Raw genomic sequence first — 24,116 nt, forward strand, 5'->3', positions numbered from 1 at the left:
CCGGGCTTTGATCGAGCCGTACCGTTCCTGAATTCTCTCGCGCCTTCAGATCCGCCTTCATCCTTCGAGAAGAAGCAAAATATAAAGCAATCGTTCCGAAGGACCTAAATTACTACAGGATAAAGAACGAATAGAAAATTTGAATTCCGATGCAAAAAAGAGAGGGGTGCAACAAGAACAATTCCCAAGGGGTCACCCATCCTAATACTGCTCACGCCCAAGCACGCTTAACTTCGGAGTTCTGATGGGATACGGTGCATTAGTGCTGGTATGATCTCACCCACAACGTTCCTTTCACTTTATTCTTTTAAACTACCCCGTCCAGCGAAGCAGTGTGGCTTTTCTAGACCGGAATTCATTTTAAGCGTCAATTGAAGCATTTTCCTCTTATCCTTTTATTTATTTACTTTATATTTTTTTTTGTTATTGATTTGCACCCTGTTTTTTTCCATCTTCCCGCAACTCTAAATTATCATGAAATCAATCCTTCACGCTTGCGGTGATACATTTGCGCCGACAAATTTGAGCGACGATCCGGGCTTTGATCGAGCCGTACCGTTCCTAATTTGTCTCGCGCCTTCAGATCCTCCTTCACGCTTTGACAAGAAGCAAAATATTAAGCAATCGTTCCGAAGGACCTAAATTACTACAGGATAAAGAACGAATAGAAAATTTGAATTTCGAAACAAAAAAGAGGGGGGTGCAACAAGAGGAATTCCCAGGGGGTCACCCATCCTAGTACTACTCTCGCCCAAGCATGCTTAACTTCGGAGTTCTGATGGGATCCGGTGCATTAGTGCTGGTATGATCGTACCCGCCATGTTCCTTTCGCTTTATTCTTTTAAACTACCCCGTCCTGCGAAGCAGTGTGGCTTTTCTAGACCGAAATTCATTTTAAGCGTCAATTCAAGCATTTTCCTATTATCCTTTTATTTATTTGCTTTCATATTTTTTTTTGTTATTGATTTGCCCCCTGTTTTTTTCCATCATCCCGCAACTCTAAATTATCATGAAATCAATCCTTCACACTTGCGCTGATACATTTGCGCCGACAAATTTGAGCGACGATTCGGGCTTTGATCGAGCCGTACCGTTCCTGATTTGTCTCGCGCCTTCAGATCCGCCTTCATGCTTCGAGAAGAAGCAAAATATAAAGCAATCGTTCCGAAGGACCTAAATTACTACAGGATAAAGAACGAATAGAAAATTTGAATTTCGAAACAAAAAAGAGAGGGGTGCAACAAGAGGAATTCCCAGGGGGTCACCCATCCTAGTACTACTCTCGCCCAAGCATGCTTAACTTCGGAGTTCTGATGGGATCCGGTGCATTAGTGCTGGTATGATCGCACCCGCCATGTTCCTTTCGCATTATTCTTTTAAACTACCCCGTCCAGCGAAGCAGTGTGGCTTTTCCAGACCGGAATTCATTTTAAGCGTCAATTGAAGCATTTTCCTCTTATCCTTTTATTTATTTACTTTATATTTTTTTTTGTTATTGATTTGCACCCTGTTTTTTTCCATCTTCCCGCAACTCTAAATTATCATGAAATCAATCCTTCACGCTTGCGGTGATACATTTGCGCCGACAAATTTGAGCGACGATCCGGGCTTTGATCGAGCCGTACCGTTCCTGATTTGTCTCGCGCCTTCAGATCCTCCTTCACGCTTTGACAAGAAGCAAAATATTAAGCAATCGTTCCGAAGGACTAAATTACTACAGGATAAAAGAACGAATAGAAATTTTGAATTTCGAAAACAAAAAAGAGGGGGGTGCAACAAGAAGGATTCCCAGGGGGTCACCCATCTGTACTACTCTGCCCAACGCATGCTTTAAACTTCGGAGTTCTGATGGATCCGTGCATTAGTGCTGGTATGATCGTAAGCCGCCATGTTCTTTCGCTTATTCTTTTAAACTACGCCCGCCAGCGAAGCAGTGTGGCTTTTCTAGACCGGAATCCATTTTTAAGCCGTCCAATTGAAGCATTTCCTCTTAATCCTTTATGTTATTTTATTTATATTTTTTTTGTTATTGATTTGCACCCTGTTTTTTTCCATCATCCCGCAACTCTAAATTATCATGAAATCAATCCTTCACGCTTGCGGTGATACATTTGCGCCGAAAAATTTGAGCGACGATCCGGGCTTTGATCGAGTCGTACCGTTCCTAATTTGTCTCGCGCCTTCAGATCCTCCTTCACGCTTTGACAAGAAGCAAAATATTAAGCAATCGTTCCGAAGGACCTAAATTACTACAGGATAAAGAACGAATAGAAAATTTGAATTTCGAAACAAAAAAAAGAGGGGTGCAACAAGAGGAATTCCCAGGGGTCACCCATCCTAGTACTACTCTCGCCCAAGCATGCTTAACTTCGGAGTTCTGATGGGATCCGGTGCATTAGTGCTGGTATGATCGCACCCGCCATGTTCCTTTCGCTTTATTCATTTAAACTACCCCGTCCTGCGAAGCAGCGTGGCTTTTCTAGACCGAAATTCATTTTAAGCGTCAATTCAAGCATTTTTCTCTTATCCTTTTATTTATTTGCTTTCATATTTTTTTTTGTTATTGATTTGCACCCTGTTTTTTTCCCTCATCGCGCAACAATAAATTGTCATGAAATCAATCCATCACGCTAGCGCCGATACATTTGCGCCGACAAATTTGAGCGATGATCCTGGCTTTGATCGAGCCGTACCGTTCCTGAATTCTCTCGCGCCTTCAGATCCGCCTTCATGCTTCGAGAAGAAGCAAAATATAAAGCAATCGTTCCGAAGGACCTAAATTACTACAGGATAAAGAACGAATAGAAAATTTGAATTTCGAAACAAAAAAGAGAGGGGTGCAACAAGAGGAATTCCCAAGGGGTCACCCATCCTAATACTGCTCACGCCCAAGCACGCTTAACTTCGGAGTTCTGATGGGATACGGTGCATTAGTGCTGGTATGATCGCACCCACAACGTTCCTTTCGCTTTATTCTTTTAAACTACCCCGTCCAGCGAAGCAGTGTGGCTTTTCTAGACCGGAATTCATTTTAAGCGTCAATTGAAGCATTTTCCTCTTATCCATTTATTTATTTACTTTATACTTTTTTTGTTATTGATTTGCACCCTATTTTTTTCCATCATCCCGCAACTCTAAATTATCATGAAATCAATCCTTCACGCTTGCGCTGATACATTTGCGCCGACAAATTTGAGCGACGATCCGGGCTTTGATCGAGCCGTACCGTTCCTGATTTGTCTCGCGCCTTCAGATCCTCCTTCACGCTTCGACAAGAAGCAAAATATTAAGCAATCGTTCCGACGGAGCTAAATTACTACAGGATAAAGAACGAATAGGAAATTTGGATTTCGAAACAAAAAAGAGAGGGGTGCAACACGAGGACTTCCCAGGGGGTCACCAATCCAAATACTACTCTCGCCCAAACACGCTTAATTTCGAAGTTCTGATGGGATCCGGTGCATTAGTGCTGGTATGATCGCACCCGCCATATTTCTTTCGCTTTATTCTTTTAAACTACCCCGTCCAGCGAAGCAGTGTGGCTTTTCTAGACCGGAATTCATTTTAAGCGTCAATTGAAGCATTTTCCTCTTATCCTTTTATTTATTTACTTTATATTTTTTTTGTTATTGATTTGCACCCTATTTTTTTCCATCATCCCGCAACTCTAAATTATCATGAAATCAATCCTTCACGCTTGCGCTGATACATTTGCGCCGACAAATTTGAGCGACGATCCGGGCTTTGATCGAGCCGTACCATTCCTGATTTGTCTCGCGCCTTCAGATCCTCCTTCACGCTTCGACAAGAAGCAAAATATTAAGCAATCGTTCCGACGGAGCTAAATTACTACAGGATAAAGAACGAATAGGAAATTTGGATTTCGAAACAAAAAAGAGAGGGGTGCAACACGAGGACTTCCCAGGGGGTCACCAATCCTAGTACTACTCTCGCCCAACCACGCTTAAATTTCGACAGTTCTGATGGCGAATCCGGTGCATATAGGTGCTGGTAATGATCGGCACGTCCGCCATATTCCTTTCGCTTTATTCTTTTAAACTACCCCGCCCAGCGAAGGCAGTGTGGGCTTTTTCTAGACCGGAATTCATCTTTAACGCGTCCAATTGAAAGCATTTTCCTATTATCCTTTTATTTATTTGCTTTCATATTTTTTTTTGTTATTGATTTGCCCCCGTTTTTTCCATCATCCCGCAACTCTAAATTATCATGAATCAATCCTTCACGCTTGCGGTGATACATTTGCGCCGACAAATTTGAGCGACGATCCGGGCTTTGATCGAGCCGTACCGTTCCTAATTTGTCTCGCGCCTTCAGATCCTCCTTCACGCTTTGACAAGAAGTAAAATATTAAGCAATCGTTCCGAAGGACCTAAATTACTACAGGATAAAGAACGAATAGAAAATTTGAATTTCGAAACAAAAAAAAGAGGGGTGCAACAAGAGGAATTCCCAGGGGTCACCCATCCTAGTACTACTCTCGCCCAAGCATGCTTAACTTCGGAGTTCTGATGGGATCCGGTGCATTAGTGCTGGTATGATCGCACCCGCCATGTTCCTTTCGCTTTATTCTTTTAAACTACCCCGTCCTGCGAAGCAGTGTGGCTTTTCTAGACCGAAATTCATTTTAAGCGTCAATTCAAGCATTTTTCTCTTATCCTTTTATTTATTTGCTTTCATATTTTTTTTTGTTATTGATTTGCACCCTGTTTTTTTCCCTCATCGCGCAACAATAAATTGTCATGAAATCAATCCATCACGCTAGCGCCGATACATTTGCGCCGACAAATTTGAGCGATGATCCGGGCTTTGATCGAGCCGTACCGTTCCTGAATTCTCTCGCGCCTTCAGATCCGCCTTCATGCTTCGAGAAGAAGCAAAATATAAAGCAATCGTTCCGAAGGACCTAAATTACTACAGGATAAAGAACGAATAGAAAATTTGAATTTCGAAACAAAAAAGAGAGGGGTGCAACAAGAGGAATTCCCAAGGGGTCACCCATCCTAATACTGCTCACGCCCAAGCACGCTTAACTTCGGAGTTCTGATGGGATACGGTGCATTAGTGCTGGTATGATCGCACCCACAACGTTCCTTTCGCTTTATTCTTTTAAACTACCCCGTCCAGCGAAGCAGTGTGGCTTTTCTAGACCGGAATTCATTTTAAGCGTCAATTGAAGCATTTTCCTCTTATCCTTTTATTTATTTACTTTATACTTTTTTTGTTATTGATTTGCACCCTATTTTTTTCCATCATCCCGCAACTCTAAATTATCATGAAATCAATCCTTCACGCTTGCGGTGATACATTTGCGCCGACAAATTTGAGCGACGATCCGGGCTTTGATCGAGCCGTACCGTTCCTGATTTGTCTCGCGCCTTCAGATCCTCCTTCACGCTTCGACAAGAAGCAAAATATTAAGCAATCGTTCCGACGGAGCTAAATTACTACAGGATAAAGAACGAATAGGAAATTTGGATTTCGAAACAAAAAAGAGAGGGGTGCAACACGAGGACTTCCCAGGGGGTCACCAATCCAAGTACTACTCTCGCCCAAACACGCTTAATTTCGAAGTTCTGATGGGATCCGGTGCATTAGTGCTGGTATGATCGCACCCGCCATATTTCTTTCGCTTTATTCTTTTAAACTACCCCGTCCAGCGAAGCAGTGTGGCTTTTCTAGACCGGAATTCATTTTAAGCGTCAATTGAAGCATTTTCCTCTTATCCTTTTATTTATTTACTTTATATTTTTTTTTGTTATTGATTTGCACCCTGTTTTTTTCCATCTTCCCGCAACTCTAAATTATCATGAAATCAATCCTTCACGCTTGCGGTGATACATTTGCGCCGACAAATTTGAGCGACGATCCGGGCTTTGATCGAGCCGTACCGTTCCTGATTTGTCTCGCGCCTTCAGATCCTCCTTCACGCTTTGAAAGAAGCAAAATATAAAACAATCGTTCCGAAGGACCTAAATTACTACAGGATAAAGAACGAATAGAAAATTTAAATTTCGAAACAAAAAAGAGTGGGGTGCTACAAGAGGAATTCCCAGGGGGTCACCCGTCCTAATACTGCTCACGCCCAAGCACGCTTAACTTCGGAGTTCTGATGGGATCCGGTGCATTAGTGCTGGTATGATCGCACCCGCCATGTTCCTTTCGCTTTATTCTTTTAAACTACCCCGTCCTGCGAAGCAGTGTGGCTTTTCTAGACCGGAATTCATTTTAAGCGTCAATTGAAGCATTTTCCTCTTATCCTTTTATTTATTTACTTTATATTTTTTTTTGTTATTGATTTGCACCCTGTTTTTTTCCATCTTCCCGCAACTCTAAATTATCATGAAATCAATCCTTCACGCTTGCGGTGATACATTTGCGCCGACAAATTTGAGCGACGATCCGGGCTTTGATCGAGCCGTACCGTTCCTGATTTGTCTCGCGCCTTCAGATCCTCCTTCACGCTTTGACAAGAAGCAAAATATTAAGCAATCGTTCCGAAGGACCTAAATTACTACAGGATAAAGAACGAATAGAAAATTTGAATTTCGAAACAAAAAAGAGGGGGGTGCAACAAGAGGAATTCCCAGGGGGTCACCCATCCTAGTACTACTCTCGCCCAAGCATGCTTAACTTCGGAGTTCTGATGGGATCCGGTGCATTAGTGCTGGTATGATCGCACCCGCCATGTTCCTTTCGCATTATTCTTTTAAACTACCCCGTCCTGCGAAGCAGTGTGGCTTTTCTAGACCGAAATTCATTTTAAGCGTCAATTCAAGCATTTTCCTATTATCCTTTTATTTATTTGCTTTCATATTTTTTTTTTGTTATTGATTTGCCCCCCGTTTTTTTCCATCATCCCGCAACTCTAAATTATCATGAAATCAATCCTTCACGCTTGCGCTGATACATTTGCGCCGACAAATTTGAGCGACGATCCGGGCTTTGATCGAGCCGTGCCGTTCCTGATTTGTCTCGCGCCTTCAGATCCGCCTTCATGCTTCGAGAAGAAGCAAAATATAAAGCAATCGTTCCGAAGGACCTAAATTACTACAGGATAAAGAACGAATAGAAAATTTGAATTTCGAAACAAAAAAGAGAGGGGAGCAACAAGAGGAATTCCCAGGGGGTCACCCATCCTAGTACTACTCTCGCCCAAGCATGCATTTAACTTCGGAGTTCTGATGCGGATCCCGGTTGCATTAGTGCTGGTATTGACTCGCACCCCGCCCATGTTCCTCTTTCGCAGTATTCGTTTATTTAACTACCCCGTCCCAGCGAAAGCAGTGTGGGCTTGTTCTATAGACCAGAATTCATTGTTAAGCGTCAACATGAAGCATTTTCCTCTTATGCTTTTCATTTTATCTTACTTTTCATATTTTTTTTTGTTACTTGATTTGCACCCTGTTTTTTTCCATCTTCCCGCCCAACTCTAAATTATCCATGAAATCAATCCTTACACGCTTTGCTGTGATACATTTGCGCCGCACAAATCTTGAGCGACGCATCCGCGGCTTTGATCGAGCCGTACCGCTTCCTATCATTTGCTCTCGCCCCTTCAGATCCTCCTTCACGCTTCGACAAGAAGCAAAATATTAAGCAATCGTTCCGACGGAGCTAAATTACTACAGGATAAAGAACGAATAGGAAATTTGGATTTCGAAACAAAAAAGAGAGGTGTGCAACACGAGGACTTCCCAGGGGGTCACCAATCCTAGTACTACTCTCGCCCAAGCATGCTTAACTTCGGAGTTCTGATGGGATCCGGTGCATTAGTGCTGGTATGATCGCACCCGCCATGTTCCTTTCGCTTTATTCTTTTAAACTACCCCGTCCTGCGAAGCAGTGTGGCTTTTCTAGACCGAAATTCATTTTAAGTGTCAATTGAAGCATTTTCCTATTATCCTTTTATTTATTTGCTTTCATATTTTTTTTGTTATTGATTTGCCCCCTATTTTTTTCCATCATCCCGCAACTCTAAATTATCATGAAATCAATCCTTCACGCTTGCGCTGATACATTTGCGCCGACAAATTTGAGCGACGATCCGGGCTTTGATCGAGCCGTACCGTTCCTGACTTGTCTCGCGCCTTCAGATCCTCCTTCACGCTTCGACAAGAAGCAAAATATTAAGCAATCGTTCCGACGGAGCTAAATTACTACAGGATAAAGAACGAATAGGAAATTTGGATTTCGAAACAAAAAAGAGAGGGGTGCAACACGAGGACTTCCCAGGGGGTCACCAATCCAAGTACTACTCTCGCCCAAACACGCTTAATTTCGAAGTTCTGATGGGATCTGGTGCATTAGTGCTGGTATGATCGCACCCGCCATATTCCTTTCGCTTTATTCTTTTAAACTACCCCGTCCTGCGAAGCAGTGTGGCTTTTCTAGACCGAAATTCATTTTAAGCGTCAATTCAAGCATTTTCCTATTATCCTTTTATTTATTTGCTTTCATATTTTTTTTTGTTATTGATTTGCCCCCTGTTTTTTTCCATCATCCCGCAACTCTAAATTATCATGAAATCAATCCTTCACGCTTGCGCTGATACATTTGCGCCGACAAATTTGAGCGACGATCCGGGCTTTGATCGAGCCGTACCGTTCCTGATTTGTCTCGCGCCTTCAGATCCGCCTTCATGCTTCGAGCAGAAGCAAAATATAAAGCAATCGTTCCGAAGGACCTAAATTACTACAGGATAAAGAACGAATAGAAAATTTGAATTTCGAAACAAAAAAGAGAGGGGTGCAACAAGAGGAATTCCCAGGGGGTCACCCATCCTAGTACTACTCTCGCCCAAGCATGCTTAACTTCGGAGTTCTGATGGGATCCGGTGCATTAGTGCTGGTATGATCGCACCCGCCATGTTCCTTTCGCTTTATTCTTTTAAACTACCCCGTCCTGCGAAGCAGTGTGGCTTTTCTAGACCGAAATTCATTTTAAGTGTCAATTGAAGCATTTTCCTATTATCCTTTTATTTATTTGCTTTCATATTTTTTTTTGTTATTGATTTGCCCCCTATTTTTTTCCATCATCCCGCAACTCTAAATTATCATGAAATCAATCCTTCACGCTTGCGCTGATACATTTGCGCCGACAAATTTGAGCGACGATCCGGGCTTTGATCGAGCCGTACCGTTCCTGATTTGTCTCACGCCTTCAGATCCTCCTTCACGCTTCGACAAGAAGCAAAATATTAAGCAATCGTTCCGACGGAGCTAAATTACTACAGGATAAAGAACGAATAGGAAATTTGGATTTCGAAACAAAAAAGAGAGGGGTGCAACACGAGGACTTCCCAGGGGGTCACCAATCCAAGTACTACTCTCGCCCAAACACGCTTAATTTCGAAGTTCTGATGGGATCCGGTGCATTAGTGCTGGTATGATCGCACCCGCCATATTCCTTTCGCTTTATTCTTTTAAACTACCCCGTCCTGCGAAGCAGTGTGGCTTTTCTAGACCGAAATTCATTTTAAGCGTCAATTCAAGCATTTTCCTATTATCCTTTTATTTATTTGCTTTCATATTTTTTTTTGTTATTGATTTGCCCCCTGTTTTTTTCCATCATCCCGCAACTCTAAATTATCATGAAATCAATCCTTCACGCTTGCGCTGATACATTTGCGCCGACAAATTTGAGCGACGATCCGGGCTTTGATCGAGCCGTACCGTTCCTGATTTGTCTCGCGCCTTCAGATCCTCCTTCACGCTTCGACACGAAGCAAAATATTAAGCAATCGTTCCGACGGAGCTAAATTACTACAGGATAAAGAACGAATAGGAAATTTGAATTTCGAAACAAAAAAGAGAGGGGTGCATCACGAGGACTTCCCAGGGGGTCACCCATCCTAATACTGCTTACGCCCAAGCACGCTTAACTTCGGAGTTCTGATGGGATACGGTGCATTAGTGCTGGTATGATCGCACCCATAACGTTCCTTTCGCTTTATTCTTTTAAACTACCCCGTCCAGCGAATCAGTGTGGCTTTTCTGGACCGGAATTCATTTTAAGCGTCAATTGAAGCATTTTCCTCTTATCCTTTTATTTATTTACTTTATATTTTTTTTGTTATTGATTTGCACCCTGTTTTTTTCCATCATCCCGCAACTCTAAATTATCATGAAATCAATCCTTCACGCTTGCGGTGATACATTTGCGTCGACAAATTTGATCGAGCCGTACCGTTCCTGATTTGTCTCGCGCCTTCAGATCCTCCTTCACGCTTCGACAAGAAGCAAAATATTAAGCAATCGTTCCGACGGAGCTAAATTACTACAGGATAAAGAACGAATAGGAAATTTGGATTTCGAAACAAAAAAAAGAGGGGTGCAACAAGAAGAATTCCCAGGGGGTCACCCATCCTAGTACTACTCTCGCCCAAGCATGCTTAACTTCGGAGTTCTGATGGGATCCGGTGCATTAGTGCTGGTATGATCGTACCCGCCATGTTCCTTTCACTTTATTCTTTTAAACTACCCCGTCCTGCGAAGCAGTGTGGCTTTTCTAGACCGAAATTCATTTTAAGCGTCAATTCAAGCATTTTTCTCTTACCCTTTTGTTTATTTGCTTTCATATTTTTTTTTGTTATTGATTTGCACCCTGTTTTTTTCCCTCATCGCGCAACAATAAATTGTCATCAAATCAATCCATCACGCTAGCGCTGATACATTTGCGCCGACAAATTTGAGCGATGATCCGGGCTTTGATCGAGCCGTACCGTTCCTGAATTCTCTCGCGCCTTCAGATCCGCCTTCATCCTTCGAGAAGAAGCAAAATATAAAGCAATCGTTCCGAAGGACCTAAATTACTACAGGATAAAGAACGAATAGAAAATTTGAATTTCGAAGCAAAAAAGAGAGGGGTGCAACAAGAACAATTCCCAAGGGGTCACCCATCCTAATACTGCTCACGCCCAAGCACGCTTAACTTCGGAGTTCTGATGGGATACGGTGCATTAGTGCTGGTATGATCTCACCCACAACGTTCCTTTCACTTTATTCTTTTAAACTACCCCGTCCAGCGAAGCAGTGTGGCTTTTCTAGACCGGAATTCATTTTAAGCGTCAATTGAAGCATTTTCCTCTTATCCTTTTATTTATTTACTTTATATTTTTTTTTGTTATTGATTTGCACCCTGTTTTTTTCCATCTTCCCGCAACTCTAAATTATCATGAAATCAATCCTTCACGCTTGCGGTGATACATTTGCGCCGACAAATTTGAGCGACGATCCGGGCTTTGATCGAGCCGTACCGTTCCTAATTTGTCTCGCGCCTTCAGATCCTCCTTCACGCTTTGACAAGAAGCAAAATATTAAGCAATCGTTCCGAAGGACCTAAATTACTACAGGATAAAGAACGAATAGAAAATTTGAATTTCGAAACAAAAAAAAGAGGGGTGCAACAAGAGGAATTCCCAGGGGTCACCCATCCTAGTACTACTCTCGCCCAAGCATGCTTAACTTCGGAGTTCTGATGGGATCCGTGCATTAGTGCTGGTATGATCGCACCCGCCATGTTCCTTTCGCTTTATTCTTTTAAACTACCCCGTCCTGCGAAGCAGTGTGGCTTTTCTAGACCGAAATTCATTTTAAGCGTCAATTCAAGCATTTTCCTATTATCCTTTTATTTATTTGCTTTCATATTTTTTTTTGTTATTGATTTGCCCCCTGTTTTTTTCCATCATCCCGCAACTCTAAATTATCATGAAATCAATCCTTCACACTTGCGCTGATACATTTGCGCCGATAAATTTGAGCGACGATTCGGGCTTTGATCGAGCCGTACCGTTCCTGATTTGTCTCGCGCCTTCAGATCCGCCTTCATGCTTCGAGAAGAAGCAAAATATAAAGCAATCGTTCCGAAGGACCTAAATTACTACAGGATAAAGAACGAATAGAAATTTTGAATTTCGAAACAAAAAAGAGAGGGGTGCAACAAGAGGAATTCCCAGGGGGTCACCCATCCTAGTACTACTCTCGCCCAAGCATGCTTAACTTCGGAGTTCTGATGGGATCCGGTGCATTAGTGCTGCTATGATCGCACCCGCCATGTTCCTTTCGCATTATTCTTTTAAACTACCCCGTCCAGCGAAGCAGTGTGGCTTTTCTAGACCAGAATTCATTTTAAGCGTCAATTGAAGCATTTTCCTCTTATGCTTTTATTTATTTACTTTATATTTTTTTTTGTTATTGATTTGCACCCTGTTTTTTTCCATCTTCCCGCAACTCTAAATTATCATGAAATCAATCCTTCACGCTTGCGGTGATACATTTGCGCCGACAAATTTGAGCGACGATCCGGGCTTTGATCGAGCCGTACCGTTCCTAATTTGTCTCGCGCCTTCAGATCCTCCTTCACGCTTTGACAAGAAGCAAAATATTAAGCAATCGTTCCGAAGGACCTAAATTACTACAGGATAAAGAACGAATAGAAAATTTGAATTTCGAAACAAAAAAGAGGGGGGTGCAACAAGAGGAATTCCCAGGGGGTCACCCATCCTAGTACTACTCTCGCCCAAGCATGCTTAACTTCGGAGTTCTGATGGGATCCGGTGCATTAGTGCTGGTATGATCGTACCCGCCATGTTCATTTCGCTTTATTCTTTTAAACTACCCCGTCCTGCGAAGCAGTGTGGCTTTTCTAGACCGAAATTCATTTTAAGCGTCAATTCAAGCATTTTCCTATTATCCTTTTATTTATTTGCTTTCATATTTTTTTTTGTTATTGATTTGCCCCCTGTTTTTTTCCATCATCCCGCAACTCTAAATTATCATGAAATCAATCCTTCACGCTTGCGCTGATACATTTGCGCCGACAAATTTGAGCGACGATTCGGGCTTTGATCGAGCCGTACCGTTCCTGATTTGTCTCGCGCCTTCAGATCCGCTTTCATGCTTCGAGAAGAAGCAAAATATAAAGCAATTGTTCCGAAGGACCTAAATTACTACAGGATAAAGAACGAATAGAAAATTTGAATTTCGAAACAAAAAAGAGAGGGGTGCAACAAGAGGAATTCCCAGGGGGTCACCCATCCTAGTACTACTCTCGCCCAAGCATGCTTAACTTCGGAGTTCTGATGGGATCCGGTGCATTAGTGCTGGTATGATCGCACCCGCCATGTTCCTTTCGCATTATTTTTTAAACTACCCCGTCCTGCGAAGCAGTGTGGCTTTTCTAGACCGAAATTCATTTTAAGCGTCAATTCAAGCATTTTCCTATTATCCTTTTATTTATTTGCTTTCATATATATTTTTTTTTATTGATTTGCCCCCCGTTTTTTTCCATCATCCCGCAACTCTAAATTATCATGAAATCAATCCTTCACGCTTGCGCTGATACATTTGCGCCGACAAATTTGAGCGACGATCCGGGCTTTGATCGAGCCGTGCCGTTCCTGATTTGTCTCGCGCCTTCAGATCCGCCTTCATGCTTCGAGAAGAAGCAAAATATAAAGCAATCGTTCCGAAGGACCTAAATTACTACAGGATAAAGAACGAATAGAAAATTTGAATTTCGAAACAAAAAAAAGAGGGGTGCAACAAGAGGAATTCCCAGGGGTCACCCATCCTAGTACTACTCTCGCCCAAGCATGCTTAACTTCGGAGTTCTGATGGGATCCGGTGCATTAGTGCTGGTATGATCGCACCCGCCATGTTCCTTTCGCTTTATTCATTTAAACTACCCCGTCCTGCGAAGCAGCGTGGCTTTTCTAGACCGAAATTCATTTTAAGCGTCAATTCAAGCATTTTTCTCTTATCCTTTTATTTATTTGCTTTCATATTTTTTTTTGTTATTGATTTGCACCCTGTTTTTTTCCCTCATCGCGCAACAATAAATTGTCATGAAATCAATCCATCACGCTAGCGCCGATACATTTGCGCCGACAAATTTGAGCGATGATCCGGGCTTTGATCGAGCCGTACCGTTCCTGAATTCTCTCGCGCCTTCAGATCCGCCTTCATGCTTCGAGAAGAAGCAAAATATAAAGCAATCGTTCCGAAGGACCTAAATTACTACAGGATAAAGAACGAATAGAAAATTTGAATTTCGAAACAAAAAAGAGAGGGGTGCAACAAGAGGAATTCCCAAGGGGTCACCCATCCTAATACTGCTCACGCCCAAGCACGCTTAACTTCGGAGTTCTGATGGGATACGGTGCATTAGTGCTGGTATGATCGCACCCACAACGTTCCTTTCGCTTTATTCTTTTAAACTACCCCGTCCAGCGAAGCAGTGTGGCTTTTCTAGACCGGAATTCATTTTAAGCGTCAATTGAAGCATTTTCCTCTTATCCATTTATTTATTTACTTTATACTTTTTTTGTTATTGATTTGCACCCTATTTTTTTCCATCATCCCGCAACTCTAAATTATCATGAAATCAATCCTTCACGCTTGCGCTGATACATTTGCGCCGACAAATTTGAGCGACGATCCGGGCTTTGATCGAGCCGTACCGTTCCTGATTTGTCTCGCGCCTTCAGATCCTCCTTCACGCTTCGACAAGAAGCAAAATATTAAGCAATCGTTCCGACGGAGCTAAATTACTACAGGATAAAGAACGAATAGGAAATTTGGATTTCGAAACAAAAAAGAGAGGGGTGCAACACGAGGACTTCCCAGGGGGTCACCAATCCAAGTACTACTCTCGCCCAAACACGCTTAATTTCGAAGTTCTGATGGGATCCGGTGCATTAGTGCTGGTATGATCGCACCCGCCATATTTCTTTCGCTTTATTCTTTTAAACTACCCCGTCCAGCGAAGCAGTGTGCTTTTCTAAGACGCGGAAATTCATTTTAAGCGTCAATTGAAGCATTTTTCGCCTCTTATCCTGTTTATTTTTACTTTATTTTTTTTTTGTTATTGATTTGCAGGCGCCTGTTTTGTTCCATCAATAGCCCCGGCAACTCTAAATTATCATGAAATGCAATCCTTCACAGGCTTGCGGCTGATTACATTGCGCGCGACTAAAATTTTTTTGGAGCGACGATCCGGGCTTTGATCGAGCCGTACCGTTCCTGATTTGTCTCGCGCCTTCAGATCCTCTCTTGCACGCTTCGACAAGAAACAAAATATTACAATCGTTCCGACGGAGCTAAATTACTACAGGATAAAGAAGCGGATAGGAAATTTGGATTTCGAAAGCAAAAAAGAGAGGGGTGCAGCACGAGGACTTCCGGCAGGCGGGTCACCAATTCCCAGTAGCTATCTCGGCCCCCAAAACACGCTAATTTCGAAGTTTCTGATGGGATCTCGGTGCATTGTGCTGGTATGATCGGCAACCCGCCATAATTCCTTTCGCTTTATTCTTTTAAACCAGCCGGCCCCGTTCCTGCGAAGCAGTTGGCTTTTGCTAAGACGGCGATTCATTTTAAGCGTCAATTCAGAGCATTTTCCTATTATCCTTTTATTTATTTGCTTTCATATTTTTTTTTGTTATTGATTTGCCCCCTGTTTTTTTCCATCATCCCGCAACTCAAAATTATCATGAAATCAATCCTTCACGCTTGCGCTGATACATTTGCGCCGACAAATTTGAGCGACGATTCGGGCTTTGATCGAGCCGTACCGTTCCTGATTTGTCTCGCGCCTTCAGATCCGCTTTCATGCTTCGAGAAGAAGCAAAATATAAAGCAATTGTTCCGAAGGACCTAAATTACTACAGGATAAAGAACGAATAGAAAATTTGAATTTCGAAACAAAAAAGAGAGGGGTGCAACAAGAGGAATTCCCAGGGGGTCACCCATCCTAGTACTACTCTCGCCCAAGCATGCTTAACTTCGGAGTTCTGATGGGATCCGGTGCATTAGTGCTGGTATGATCGCACCCGCCATGTTTCTTTCGCTTTATTCTTTTAAACTACCCCGTCCTGCGAAGCAGTGTGGCTTTTCTAGACCGAAATTCATTTTAAGTGTCAATTGAAGCATTTTCCTATTATCCTTTTATTTATTTGCTTTCATATTTTTTTTTGTTATTGATTTGCCCCCTATTTTTTTCCATCATCCCGCAACTCTAAATTATCATGAAATCAATCCTTCACGCTTGCGCTGATACATTTGCGCCGACAAATTTGAGCGACGATCCGGGCTTTGATCGAGCCGTACCGTTCCTGATTTGTCTCACGCCTTCAGATCCTCCTTCACGCTTCGACAAGAAGCAAAATATTAAGCTCGTTCCGACGGAGCTAAATTCTAACAGGATAAAGAACGAATAGGAATTTGGATTTCGAAACAAAAAGAGAGGGGTGGCAACACGAGGACTTCCCAGGGGGTCACCAATCCAAATACTACTCTCGCCCAAACACGCTTAATTTCGAAGTTCTGATGGGATCCGGTGCATTAGTGCTGGTATGATCGCACCCGCCATATTTCTTTCGCTTTATTCTTTTAAACTACCCCGTCCAGCGAAGCAGTGTGGCTTTTCTAGACCGGAATTCATTTTAAGCGTCAATTGAAGCATTTTCCTCTTATCCTTTTATTTATTTACTTTATATTTTTTTTGTTATTGATTTGCCCCCTATTTTTTTCCATCATCCCGCAACTCTAAATTATCATGAAATCAATCCTTCACGCTTGCGCTGATACATTTGCGCCGACAAATTTGAGCGACGATCCGGGCTTTGATCGAGCCGTACCGTTCCTGATTTGTCTCGCGCCTTCAGATCCTCCTTCACGCTTCGACACGAAGCAAAATATTAAGCAATCGTTCCGACGGAGCTAAATTACTACAGGATAAAGAACGAATAGGAAATTTGGATTTCGAAACAAAAAAGAGAGGGGTGCATCACGAGGACTTCCCAGGGGGTCACCCATCCTAATACTGCTTACGCCCAAGCACGCTTAACTTCGGAGTTCTGATGGGATACGGTGCATTAGTGCTGGTATGATCGCACCCATAACGTTCCTTTCGCTTTATTCTTTTAAACTACCCCGTCCAGCGAAGCAGTGTGGCTTTTCTGGACCGGAATTCATTTTAAGCGTCAATTGAAGCATTTTCCTCTTATCCTTTTATTTATTTACTTTATATTTTTTTTGTTATTGATTTGCACCCTGTTTTTTTCCATCATCCCGCAACTCTAAATTATCATGAAATCAATCCTTCACGCTTGCGGTGATACATTTGCGTCGACAAATTTGATCGAGCCGTACCGTTCCTGATTTGTCTCGCGCCTTCAGATCCTCCTTCACGCTTCGACAAGAAGCAAAATATTAAGCAATCGTTCCGACGGAGCTAAATTACTACAGGATAAAGAACGAATAGGAAATTTGGATTTCGAAACAAAAAAAAGAGGGGTGCAACAAGAAGAATTCCCAGGGGGTCACCCATCCTAGTACTACTCTCGCCCAAGCATGCTTAACTTCGGAGTTCTGATGGGATCCGGTGCATTAGTGCTGGTATGATCGTACCCGCCATGTTCCTTTCACTTTATTCTTTTAAACTACCCCGTCCTGCGAAGCAGTGTGGCTTTTCTAGACCGAAATTCATTTTAAGCGTCAATTCAAGCATTTTTCTCTTACCCTTTTGTTTATTTGCTTTCATATTTTTTTTTGTTATTGATTTGCACCCTGTTTTTTTCCCTCATCGCGCAACAATAAATTGTCATCAAATCAATCCATCACGCTAGCGCTGATACATTTGCGCCGACAAATTTGAGCGATGATCCGGGCTTTGATCGAGCCGTACCGTTCCTGAATTCTCTCGCGCCTTCAGATCCGCCTTCATCCTTCGAGAAGAAGCAAAATATAAAGCAATCGTTCCGAAGGACCTAAATTACTACAGGATAAAGAACGAATAGAAAATTTGAATTCCGAAGCAAAAAAGAGAGGGGTGCAACAAGAACAATTCCCAAGGGATCACCCATCCTAATACTGCTCACGCCCAAGCACGCTTAACTTCGGAGTTCTGATGGGATACGGTGCATTAGTGCTGGTATGATCTCACCCACAACGTTCCTTTCACTTTATTCTTTTAAACTACCCCGTCCAGCGAAGCAGTGTGGCTTTTCTAGACCGGAATTCATTTTAAGCGTCAATTGAAGCATTTTCCTCTTATCCTTTTATTTATTTACTTTATATTTTTTTTTGTTATTGATTTGCACCCTGTTTTTTTCCATCTTCCCGCAACTCTAAATTATCATGAAATCAATCCTTCACGCTTGCGCTGATACATTTGCGCCGACAAATTTGAGCGACGATCCGGGCTTTGATCGAGCCGTACCGTTCCTGATTTGTCTCGCGCCTTCAGATCCTCCTTCACGCTTCGACAAGAAGCAAAATATTAAGCAATCGTTCCGACGGAGCTAAATTACTACAGGATAAAGAAAGAATAGGAAATTTGGATTTCGAAACAAAAAAGAGAGGGGTGCAACACGAGGACTTCCCAGGGGGTCACCAATCCAAGTACTACTCTCGCCCAAACACGCTTAATTTCGAAGTTCTGATGGGATCCGGTGCATTAGTGCTGGTATGATCGCACCCGCCATATTCCTTTCGCTTTATTCTTTTAAACTACCCCGTCCTGCGAAGCAGTGTGGCTTTTCTAGACCGAAATTCATTTTAAGCGTCAATTCAAGCATTTTCCTATTATCCTTTTATTTATTTGCTTTCATATTTTTTTTTGTTATTGATTTGCCCCCTGTTTTTTTCCATCATCCCGCAACTCTAAATTATCATGAAATCAATCCTTCACGCTTGCGCTGATACATTTGCGCCGACAAATTTGAGCGACGATCCGGGCTTTGATCGAGCCGTACCGTTCCTGATTTGTCTCGCGCCTTCAGATCCGCCTTCATGCTTCGAGCAGAAGCAAAATATAAAGCAATCGTTCCGAAGGACCTAAATTACTACAGGATAAAGAACGAATAGAAAATTTGAATTTCGAAACAAAAAAGAGAGGGGTGCAACAAGAGGAATTCCCAGGGGGTCACCCATCCTAGTACTACTCTTACTCGTCGCCCAAGCAATGGCTTAACTTCGGAGTTCTGATTGGGGATCCGCGTGCATTAGTGCTCGGTATTGAAATCCACCCGCCATGTTCCTTCGCTTTTATTCTTTTAAATTACCCCGTCCAGCGAAGCAGTGTGGCTTTTCTATACCGGAATTCATTTTAAGCGTCAATTGAAGCATTTTCCTCTTATCCTTTTATTTATTTACTTTATATTTTTTTTGTTATTGATTTGCACCCTATTTTTTTCCATCATCCCGCAACTCTAAATTATCATGAAATCAATCCTTCACGCTTGCGCTGATACATTTGCGCCGACAAATTTGAGCGACGATCCGGGCTTTGATCGAGCCGTACCATTCCTGATTTGTCTCGCGCCTTCAGATCCTCCTTCACGCTTCGACAAGAAGCAAAATATTAAGCAATCGTTCCGACGGAGCTAAATTACTACAGGATAAAGAACGAATAGGAAATTTGGATTTCGAAACAAAAAAGAGAGGGGTGCAACACGAGGACTTCCCAGGGGGTCACCAATCCAAGTACTACTCTCGCCCAAACACGCTTAATTTCGAAGTTCTGATGGGATCCGGTGCATTAGTGCTGGTATGATCGCACCCGCCATATTCCTTTCGCTTTATTCTTTTAAACTACCCCGCCCAGCGAAGCAGTGTGGCTTTTCTAGACCGGAATTCATTTTAAGCGTCAAGTTCAAGCATTTGCCTATTCCTTTATTTAAATTTGCTTTCATATTTTTTGTTATTGATTTGCCCCCTGTTTTATTTCCATCATCCCGCAACTCTAAATTTCATGAAATCAATCCTTCACGCTCTGGCGCCTGATACATTTGCGCCGGTGACAAATTTGAGCCGACCGATCCGGCTTCTGATCCAGAAGCCCGTACCGATGCGCTGATTCTGTCTCGCGCCTTCAGAATCCTCCCTTCACGCTTCGACACGAAAGGCCAAAAAATGCAAGCAAATCGTATCCGACGAAGCAATTACTACACGGATAAAGAACAATAGGAAATGTGGAATTTCGAAAACAAAAAAGAGAGGGGATGCATCACGAGGACTTTCCAGGGGACCCATCCTAATACTGCTTACGCCCAAGCACGCTTAACTTCGGAGTTCTGATGGGATACGGTGCATTAGTGCTGGTATGATCGCACCCATCACGTTCCTTTCGCTTTATTCTTTTAAACTACCCCGTCCAGCGAAGCAGTGTGGCTTTTCTGGACCGGAATTCATTTTAAGCGTCAATTGAAGCATTTTCCTCTTATCCTTTTATTTATTTACTTTATATTTTTTTTGTTATTGATTTGCACCCTGTTTTTTTCCATCATCCCGCAACTCTAAATTATCATGAAATCAATCCTTCACGCTTGCGGTGATACATTTGCGCCGACAAATTTGACGACGATGCCGGGCTTTTTGATCGAGCCGTACGTTCCTGAAATTTGTCTCGACGCTTCAGATCCTCGCTTCACGCTTCGACAGAAGCAAAAATATTAAGCAATCGTTCCGACGGAGCAAATTAATACAGGATAAAGAACGAATACGAAATTTGGATTTCGAACAAAAAAAAAGAGGGGTGCAACAAGAGGAATTCCCAGGGGTCACCCATCCTAGTACTACTCTCGCCCAAGCATGCTTAACTTCGGAGTTCTGATGGGATCCGGTGCATTAGTGCTGGTATGATCGCACCCGCCATGTTCCTTTCGCTTTATTCTTTTAAACTACCCCGTCCTGCGAAGCAGTGTGGCTTTTCTAGACCGAAATTCATTTTAAGTGTCAATTGAAGCATTTTCCTATTATCCTTTTATTTATTTGCTTTCATATTTTTTTTTGTTATTGATTTGCCCCCTATTTTTTTCCATCATCCCGCAACTCTAAATTATCATGAAATCAATCCTTCACGCTTGCGCTGATACATTTGCGCCGACAAATTTGAGCGACGATCCGGGCTTTGATCGAGCCGTACCGTTCCTGATTTGTCTCGCGCCTTCAGATCCTCCTTCACGCTTCGACAAGAAACAAAATATTAAGCAATCGTTCCGACGGAGCTAAATTACTACAGGATAAAGAACGAATAGGAAATTTGGATTTCGAAACAAAAAAGAGAGGGGTGCAACACGAGGACTTCCCAGGGGGTCACCAATCCAAGTACTACTCTCGCCCAAACACGCTTAATTTCGAAGTTCTGATGGGATCCGGTGCATTAGTGCTGGTATGATCGCACCCGCCATATTCCTTTCGCTTTATTCTTTTAAACTACCCCGTCCTGCGAAGCAGTGTGGCTTTTCTAGACCGAAATTCATTTTAAGCGTCAATTCAAGCATTTTCCTATTATCCTTTTATTTATTTGCTTTCATATTTTTTTTTGTTATTGATTTGCCCCCTGTTTTTTTCCATCATCCCGCAACTCTAAATTGTCATGAAATCAATCCTTCACGCTTGCGCTGATACATTTGCGCCGACAAATTTGAGCGACGATCCGGGCTTTGATCGAGCCGTACCGTTCCTGATTTGTCTCGCGCCTTCAGATCCTCCTTCACGCTTCGACACGAAGCAAAATATTAAGCAATCGTTCCGACGGAGCTAAATTACTACAGGATAAAGAACGAATAGGAAATTTGAATTTCGAAACAAAAAAGAGAGGGGTGCATCACGAGGACTTCCCAGGGGGTCACCCATCCTAATACTGCTTACGCCCAAGCACGCTTAACTTCGGAGTTCTGATGGGATACGGTGCATTAGTGCTGGTATGATCGCACCCATAACGTTCCTTTCGCTTTATTCTTTTAAACTACCCCGTCCAGCGAAGCAGTGTGGCTTTTCTGGACCGGAATTCATTTTAAGCGTCAATTGAAGCATTTTCCTCTTATCCTTTTATTTATTTACTTTATATTTTTTTTGTTATTGATTTGCACCCTGTTTTTTTCCATCATCCCGCAACTCTAAATTATCATGAAATCAATCCTTCACGCTTGCGGTGATACATTTGCGTCGACAAATTTGATCGAGCCGTACCGTTCCTGATTTGTCTCGCGCCTTCAGATCCTCCTTCACGCTTCGACAAGAAGCAAAATATTAAGCAATCGTTCCGACGGAGCTAAATTACTACAGGATAAAGAACGAATAGGAAATTTGGATTTCGAAACAAAAAAAAGAGGGGTGCAACAAGAAGAATTCCCAGGGGGTCACCCATCCTAGTACTACTCTCGCCCAAGCATGCTTAACTTCGGAGTTCTGATGGGATCCGGTGCATTAGTGCTGGTATGATCGTACCCGCCATGTTCCTTTCACTTTATTCTTTTAAACTACCCCGTCCTGCGAAGCAGTGTGGCTTTTCTAGACCGAAATTCATTTTAAGCGTCAATTCAAGCATTTTTCTCTTACCCTTTTGTTTATTTGCTTTCATATTTTTTTTTGTTATTGATTTGCACCCTGTTTTTTTCCCTCATCGCGCAACAATAAATTGTCATCAAATCAATCCATCACGCTAGCGCTGATACATTTGCGCCGACAAATTTGAGCGATGATCCGGGCTTTGATCGAGCCGTACCGTTCCTGAATTCTCTCGCGCCTTCAGATCCGCCTTCATCCTTCGAGAAGAAGCAAAATATAAAGCAATCGTTCCGAAGGACCTAAATTACTACAGGATAAAGAACGAATAGAAAATTTGAATTTCGAAGCAAAAAAGAGAGGGGTGCAACAAGAACAATTCCCAAGGGGTCACCCATCCTAATACTGCTCACGCCCAAGCACGCTTAACTTCGGAGTTCTGATGGGATACGGTGCATTAGTGCTGGTATGATCTCACCCACAACGTTCCTTTCACTTTATTCTTTTAAACTACCCCGTCCAGCGAAGCAGTGTGGCTTTTCTAGACCGGAATTCATTTTAAGCGTCAATTGAAGCATTTTCCTCTTATCCTTTTATTTATTTACTTTATATTTTTTTTTGTTATTGATTTGCACCCTGTTTTTTTCCATCTTCCCGCAACTCTAAATTATCATGAAATCAATCCTTCACGCTTGCGGTGATACATTTGCGCCGACAAATTTGAGCGACGATCCGGGCTTTGATCGAGCCGTACCGTTCCTGATTTGTCTCGCGCCTTCAGATCCGCCTTCATGCTTCGAGAAGAAGCAAAATATAAGGCAATCGTTCCGAAGGACCTAAATTACTACAGGATAAAGAACGAATAGAAAATTTGAATTTCGAAACAAAAAAGAGAGGGGTGCAACAAGAGGAATTCCCAGGGGGTCACCCATCCTAGTACTACTCTCGCCCAAGCATGCTTAACTTCGGAGTTCTGATGGGATCCGGTGCATTAGTGCTGGTATGATCGCACCCGCCATGTTCTTTCGCTTTATTCTTTTAAACTACCCCGTCCTGCGAAGCAGTGTGGCTTTTCTAGACCGAAATTCATTTTAAGTGTCAATTGAAGCATTTTCCTATTATCCTTTTATTTATTTGCTTTCATATTTTTTTTTGTTATTGATTTGCCCCCTATTTTTTTCCATCATCCCGCAACTCTAAATTATCATGAAATCAATCCTTCACGCTTGCGCTGATACATTTGCGCCGACAAATTTGAGCGACGATCCGGGCTTTGATCGAGCCGTACCGTTCCTGATTTGTCTCGCGCCTTCAGATCCGCCTTCATGCTTCGAGAAGAAGCAAAATATAAGGCAATCGTTCCGAAGGACCTAAATTACTACAGGATAAAGAACGAATAGAAATTTTGAATTTCGAAACAAAAAAGAGAGGGGTGCAACAAGAGGAATTCCCAGGGGGTCACCCATCCTAGTACTACTCTCGCCCAAGCATGCTTAACTTCGGAGTTCTGATGGGATCCGGTGCATTAGTGCTGGTATGATCGCACCCGCCATGTTCCTTTCGCATTATTCTTTTAAACTACCCCGTCCAGCGAAGCAGTGTGGCTTTTCTAGACCAGAATTCATTTTAAGCGTCAATTGAAGCATTTTCCTCTTATGCTTTTATTTATTTACTTTCATATTTTTTTTTGTTATTGATTTGCACCCTGTTTTTTTCCATCATCCCGCAACTCTAAATTATCATGAAATCAATCCTTCACGCTTGCGGTGATACATTTGCGCCGACAAATTTGAGCGACGATCCGGG

General features: G+C 42.5%; 35 non-coding genes and 6 pseudogenes across 35 annotated transcripts; all 41 read right to left on the minus strand.

Moving 5' to 3' along the window:
* Positions 1-163: 163 nt before the first annotated feature.
* LOC113758191 lies at positions 164-282 on the minus strand (annotated as a pseudogene).
* A 415-nt stretch (positions 283-697) lies between these two features.
* LOC113758150 lies at positions 698-816 on the minus strand. The gene has a single exon (XR_003466595.1). It is a non-coding gene; the product is annotated as a 5S ribosomal RNA (ribosomal RNA).
* Positions 817-1,232: 416 nt separating this feature from the next.
* LOC113758138 lies at positions 1,233-1,351 on the minus strand. Its single transcript, XR_003466586.1, has one exon. It is a non-coding gene; the product is annotated as a 5S ribosomal RNA (ribosomal RNA).
* A 949-nt stretch (positions 1,352-2,300) lies between these two features.
* Positions 2,301-2,418, minus strand: LOC113758145. Its single transcript, XR_003466590.1, has one exon. It is a non-coding gene; the product is annotated as a 5S ribosomal RNA (ribosomal RNA).
* Positions 2,419-2,834: 416 nt separating this feature from the next.
* LOC113758173 lies at positions 2,835-2,953 on the minus strand. Its single transcript, XR_003466616.1, has one exon. It is a non-coding gene; the product is annotated as a 5S ribosomal RNA (ribosomal RNA).
* Positions 2,954-3,367: 414 nt separating this feature from the next.
* On the minus strand, positions 3,368-3,486 carry LOC113758185. The gene has a single exon (XR_003466627.1). It is a non-coding gene; the product is annotated as a 5S ribosomal RNA (ribosomal RNA).
* A 963-nt stretch (positions 3,487-4,449) lies between these two features.
* Positions 4,450-4,567, minus strand: LOC113758146. Its single transcript, XR_003466591.1, has one exon. It is a non-coding gene; the product is annotated as a 5S ribosomal RNA (ribosomal RNA).
* Positions 4,568-4,983: 416 nt separating this feature from the next.
* On the minus strand, positions 4,984-5,102 carry LOC113758174. Its single transcript, XR_003466617.1, has one exon. It is a non-coding gene; the product is annotated as a 5S ribosomal RNA (ribosomal RNA).
* Positions 5,103-5,516: 414 nt separating this feature from the next.
* Positions 5,517-5,635, minus strand: LOC113758163. Its single transcript, XR_003466607.1, has one exon. It is a non-coding gene; the product is annotated as a 5S ribosomal RNA (ribosomal RNA).
* A 414-nt stretch (positions 5,636-6,049) lies between these two features.
* Positions 6,050-6,168, minus strand: LOC113758172. Its single transcript, XR_003466615.1, has one exon. It is a non-coding gene; the product is annotated as a 5S ribosomal RNA (ribosomal RNA).
* A 415-nt stretch (positions 6,169-6,583) lies between these two features.
* LOC113758153 lies at positions 6,584-6,702 on the minus strand. The gene has a single exon (XR_003466597.1). It is a non-coding gene; the product is annotated as a 5S ribosomal RNA (ribosomal RNA).
* Positions 6,703-7,119: 417 nt separating this feature from the next.
* Positions 7,120-7,245, minus strand: LOC113758141 (annotated as a pseudogene).
* Positions 7,246-7,694: 449 nt separating this feature from the next.
* On the minus strand, positions 7,695-7,813 carry LOC113758144. The gene has a single exon (XR_003466589.1). It is a non-coding gene; the product is annotated as a 5S ribosomal RNA (ribosomal RNA).
* A 415-nt stretch (positions 7,814-8,228) lies between these two features.
* On the minus strand, positions 8,229-8,347 carry LOC113758183. The gene has a single exon (XR_003466626.1). It is a non-coding gene; the product is annotated as a 5S ribosomal RNA (ribosomal RNA).
* Positions 8,348-8,763: 416 nt separating this feature from the next.
* LOC113758164 lies at positions 8,764-8,882 on the minus strand. The gene has a single exon (XR_003466608.1). It is a non-coding gene; the product is annotated as a 5S ribosomal RNA (ribosomal RNA).
* A 416-nt stretch (positions 8,883-9,298) lies between these two features.
* On the minus strand, positions 9,299-9,417 carry LOC113758165. The gene has a single exon (XR_003466609.1). It is a non-coding gene; the product is annotated as a 5S ribosomal RNA (ribosomal RNA).
* A 416-nt stretch (positions 9,418-9,833) lies between these two features.
* LOC113758179 lies at positions 9,834-9,952 on the minus strand. The gene has a single exon (XR_003466622.1). It is a non-coding gene; the product is annotated as a 5S ribosomal RNA (ribosomal RNA).
* A 395-nt stretch (positions 9,953-10,347) lies between these two features.
* Positions 10,348-10,466, minus strand: LOC113758159. Its single transcript, XR_003466603.1, has one exon. It is a non-coding gene; the product is annotated as a 5S ribosomal RNA (ribosomal RNA).
* Positions 10,467-10,882: 416 nt separating this feature from the next.
* Positions 10,883-11,001, minus strand: LOC113758192 (annotated as a pseudogene).
* A 415-nt stretch (positions 11,002-11,416) lies between these two features.
* On the minus strand, positions 11,417-11,533 carry LOC113758186. The gene has a single exon (XR_003466628.1). It is a non-coding gene; the product is annotated as a 5S ribosomal RNA (ribosomal RNA).
* A 416-nt stretch (positions 11,534-11,949) lies between these two features.
* Positions 11,950-12,068, minus strand: LOC113758157. The gene has a single exon (XR_003466601.1). It is a non-coding gene; the product is annotated as a 5S ribosomal RNA (ribosomal RNA).
* Positions 12,069-12,483: 415 nt separating this feature from the next.
* On the minus strand, positions 12,484-12,602 carry LOC113758151. The gene has a single exon (XR_003466596.1). It is a non-coding gene; the product is annotated as a 5S ribosomal RNA (ribosomal RNA).
* A 416-nt stretch (positions 12,603-13,018) lies between these two features.
* On the minus strand, positions 13,019-13,137 carry LOC113758176. Its single transcript, XR_003466619.1, has one exon. It is a non-coding gene; the product is annotated as a 5S ribosomal RNA (ribosomal RNA).
* Positions 13,138-13,553: 416 nt separating this feature from the next.
* Positions 13,554-13,671, minus strand: LOC113758147. The gene has a single exon (XR_003466592.1). It is a non-coding gene; the product is annotated as a 5S ribosomal RNA (ribosomal RNA).
* Positions 13,672-14,087: 416 nt separating this feature from the next.
* Positions 14,088-14,206, minus strand: LOC113758175. The gene has a single exon (XR_003466618.1). It is a non-coding gene; the product is annotated as a 5S ribosomal RNA (ribosomal RNA).
* A 414-nt stretch (positions 14,207-14,620) lies between these two features.
* LOC113758166 lies at positions 14,621-14,739 on the minus strand. Its single transcript, XR_003466610.1, has one exon. It is a non-coding gene; the product is annotated as a 5S ribosomal RNA (ribosomal RNA).
* Positions 14,740-15,733: 994 nt separating this feature from the next.
* LOC113758188 lies at positions 15,734-15,852 on the minus strand. Its single transcript, XR_003466630.1, has one exon. It is a non-coding gene; the product is annotated as a 5S ribosomal RNA (ribosomal RNA).
* Positions 15,853-16,265: 413 nt separating this feature from the next.
* Positions 16,266-16,384, minus strand: LOC113758189. The gene has a single exon (XR_003466631.1). It is a non-coding gene; the product is annotated as a 5S ribosomal RNA (ribosomal RNA).
* A 414-nt stretch (positions 16,385-16,798) lies between these two features.
* LOC113758180 lies at positions 16,799-16,917 on the minus strand. Its single transcript, XR_003466623.1, has one exon. It is a non-coding gene; the product is annotated as a 5S ribosomal RNA (ribosomal RNA).
* Positions 16,918-17,312: 395 nt separating this feature from the next.
* Positions 17,313-17,431, minus strand: LOC113758160. The gene has a single exon (XR_003466604.1). It is a non-coding gene; the product is annotated as a 5S ribosomal RNA (ribosomal RNA).
* A 416-nt stretch (positions 17,432-17,847) lies between these two features.
* On the minus strand, positions 17,848-17,966 carry LOC113758140 (annotated as a pseudogene).
* A 415-nt stretch (positions 17,967-18,381) lies between these two features.
* On the minus strand, positions 18,382-18,500 carry LOC113758167. The gene has a single exon (XR_003466611.1). It is a non-coding gene; the product is annotated as a 5S ribosomal RNA (ribosomal RNA).
* Positions 18,501-19,464: 964 nt separating this feature from the next.
* On the minus strand, positions 19,465-19,583 carry LOC113758169. Its single transcript, XR_003466612.1, has one exon. It is a non-coding gene; the product is annotated as a 5S ribosomal RNA (ribosomal RNA).
* A 437-nt stretch (positions 19,584-20,020) lies between these two features.
* Positions 20,021-20,136, minus strand: LOC113758139 (annotated as a pseudogene).
* Positions 20,137-20,553: 417 nt separating this feature from the next.
* Positions 20,554-20,671, minus strand: LOC113758148. The gene has a single exon (XR_003466593.1). It is a non-coding gene; the product is annotated as a 5S ribosomal RNA (ribosomal RNA).
* A 416-nt stretch (positions 20,672-21,087) lies between these two features.
* LOC113758170 lies at positions 21,088-21,206 on the minus strand. The gene has a single exon (XR_003466613.1). It is a non-coding gene; the product is annotated as a 5S ribosomal RNA (ribosomal RNA).
* Positions 21,207-21,622: 416 nt separating this feature from the next.
* On the minus strand, positions 21,623-21,741 carry LOC113758181. The gene has a single exon (XR_003466624.1). It is a non-coding gene; the product is annotated as a 5S ribosomal RNA (ribosomal RNA).
* Positions 21,742-22,136: 395 nt separating this feature from the next.
* LOC113758161 lies at positions 22,137-22,255 on the minus strand. The gene has a single exon (XR_003466605.1). It is a non-coding gene; the product is annotated as a 5S ribosomal RNA (ribosomal RNA).
* Positions 22,256-22,671: 416 nt separating this feature from the next.
* LOC113758193 lies at positions 22,672-22,790 on the minus strand (annotated as a pseudogene).
* Positions 22,791-23,205: 415 nt separating this feature from the next.
* LOC113758142 lies at positions 23,206-23,324 on the minus strand. The gene has a single exon (XR_003466587.1). It is a non-coding gene; the product is annotated as a 5S ribosomal RNA (ribosomal RNA).
* Positions 23,325-23,739: 415 nt separating this feature from the next.
* LOC113758143 lies at positions 23,740-23,858 on the minus strand. The gene has a single exon (XR_003466588.1). It is a non-coding gene; the product is annotated as a 5S ribosomal RNA (ribosomal RNA).
* Positions 23,859-24,116: the final 258 nt, after the last annotated feature.

Source organism: Coffea eugenioides, unplaced genomic scaffold (assembly GCF_003713205.1).
Source record: "Coffea eugenioides isolate CCC68of unplaced genomic scaffold, Ceug_1.0 ScVebR1_374;HRSCAF=1042, whole genome shotgun sequence".
Taxonomy (NCBI): domain Eukaryota; kingdom Viridiplantae; phylum Streptophyta; class Magnoliopsida; order Gentianales; family Rubiaceae; genus Coffea; species Coffea eugenioides.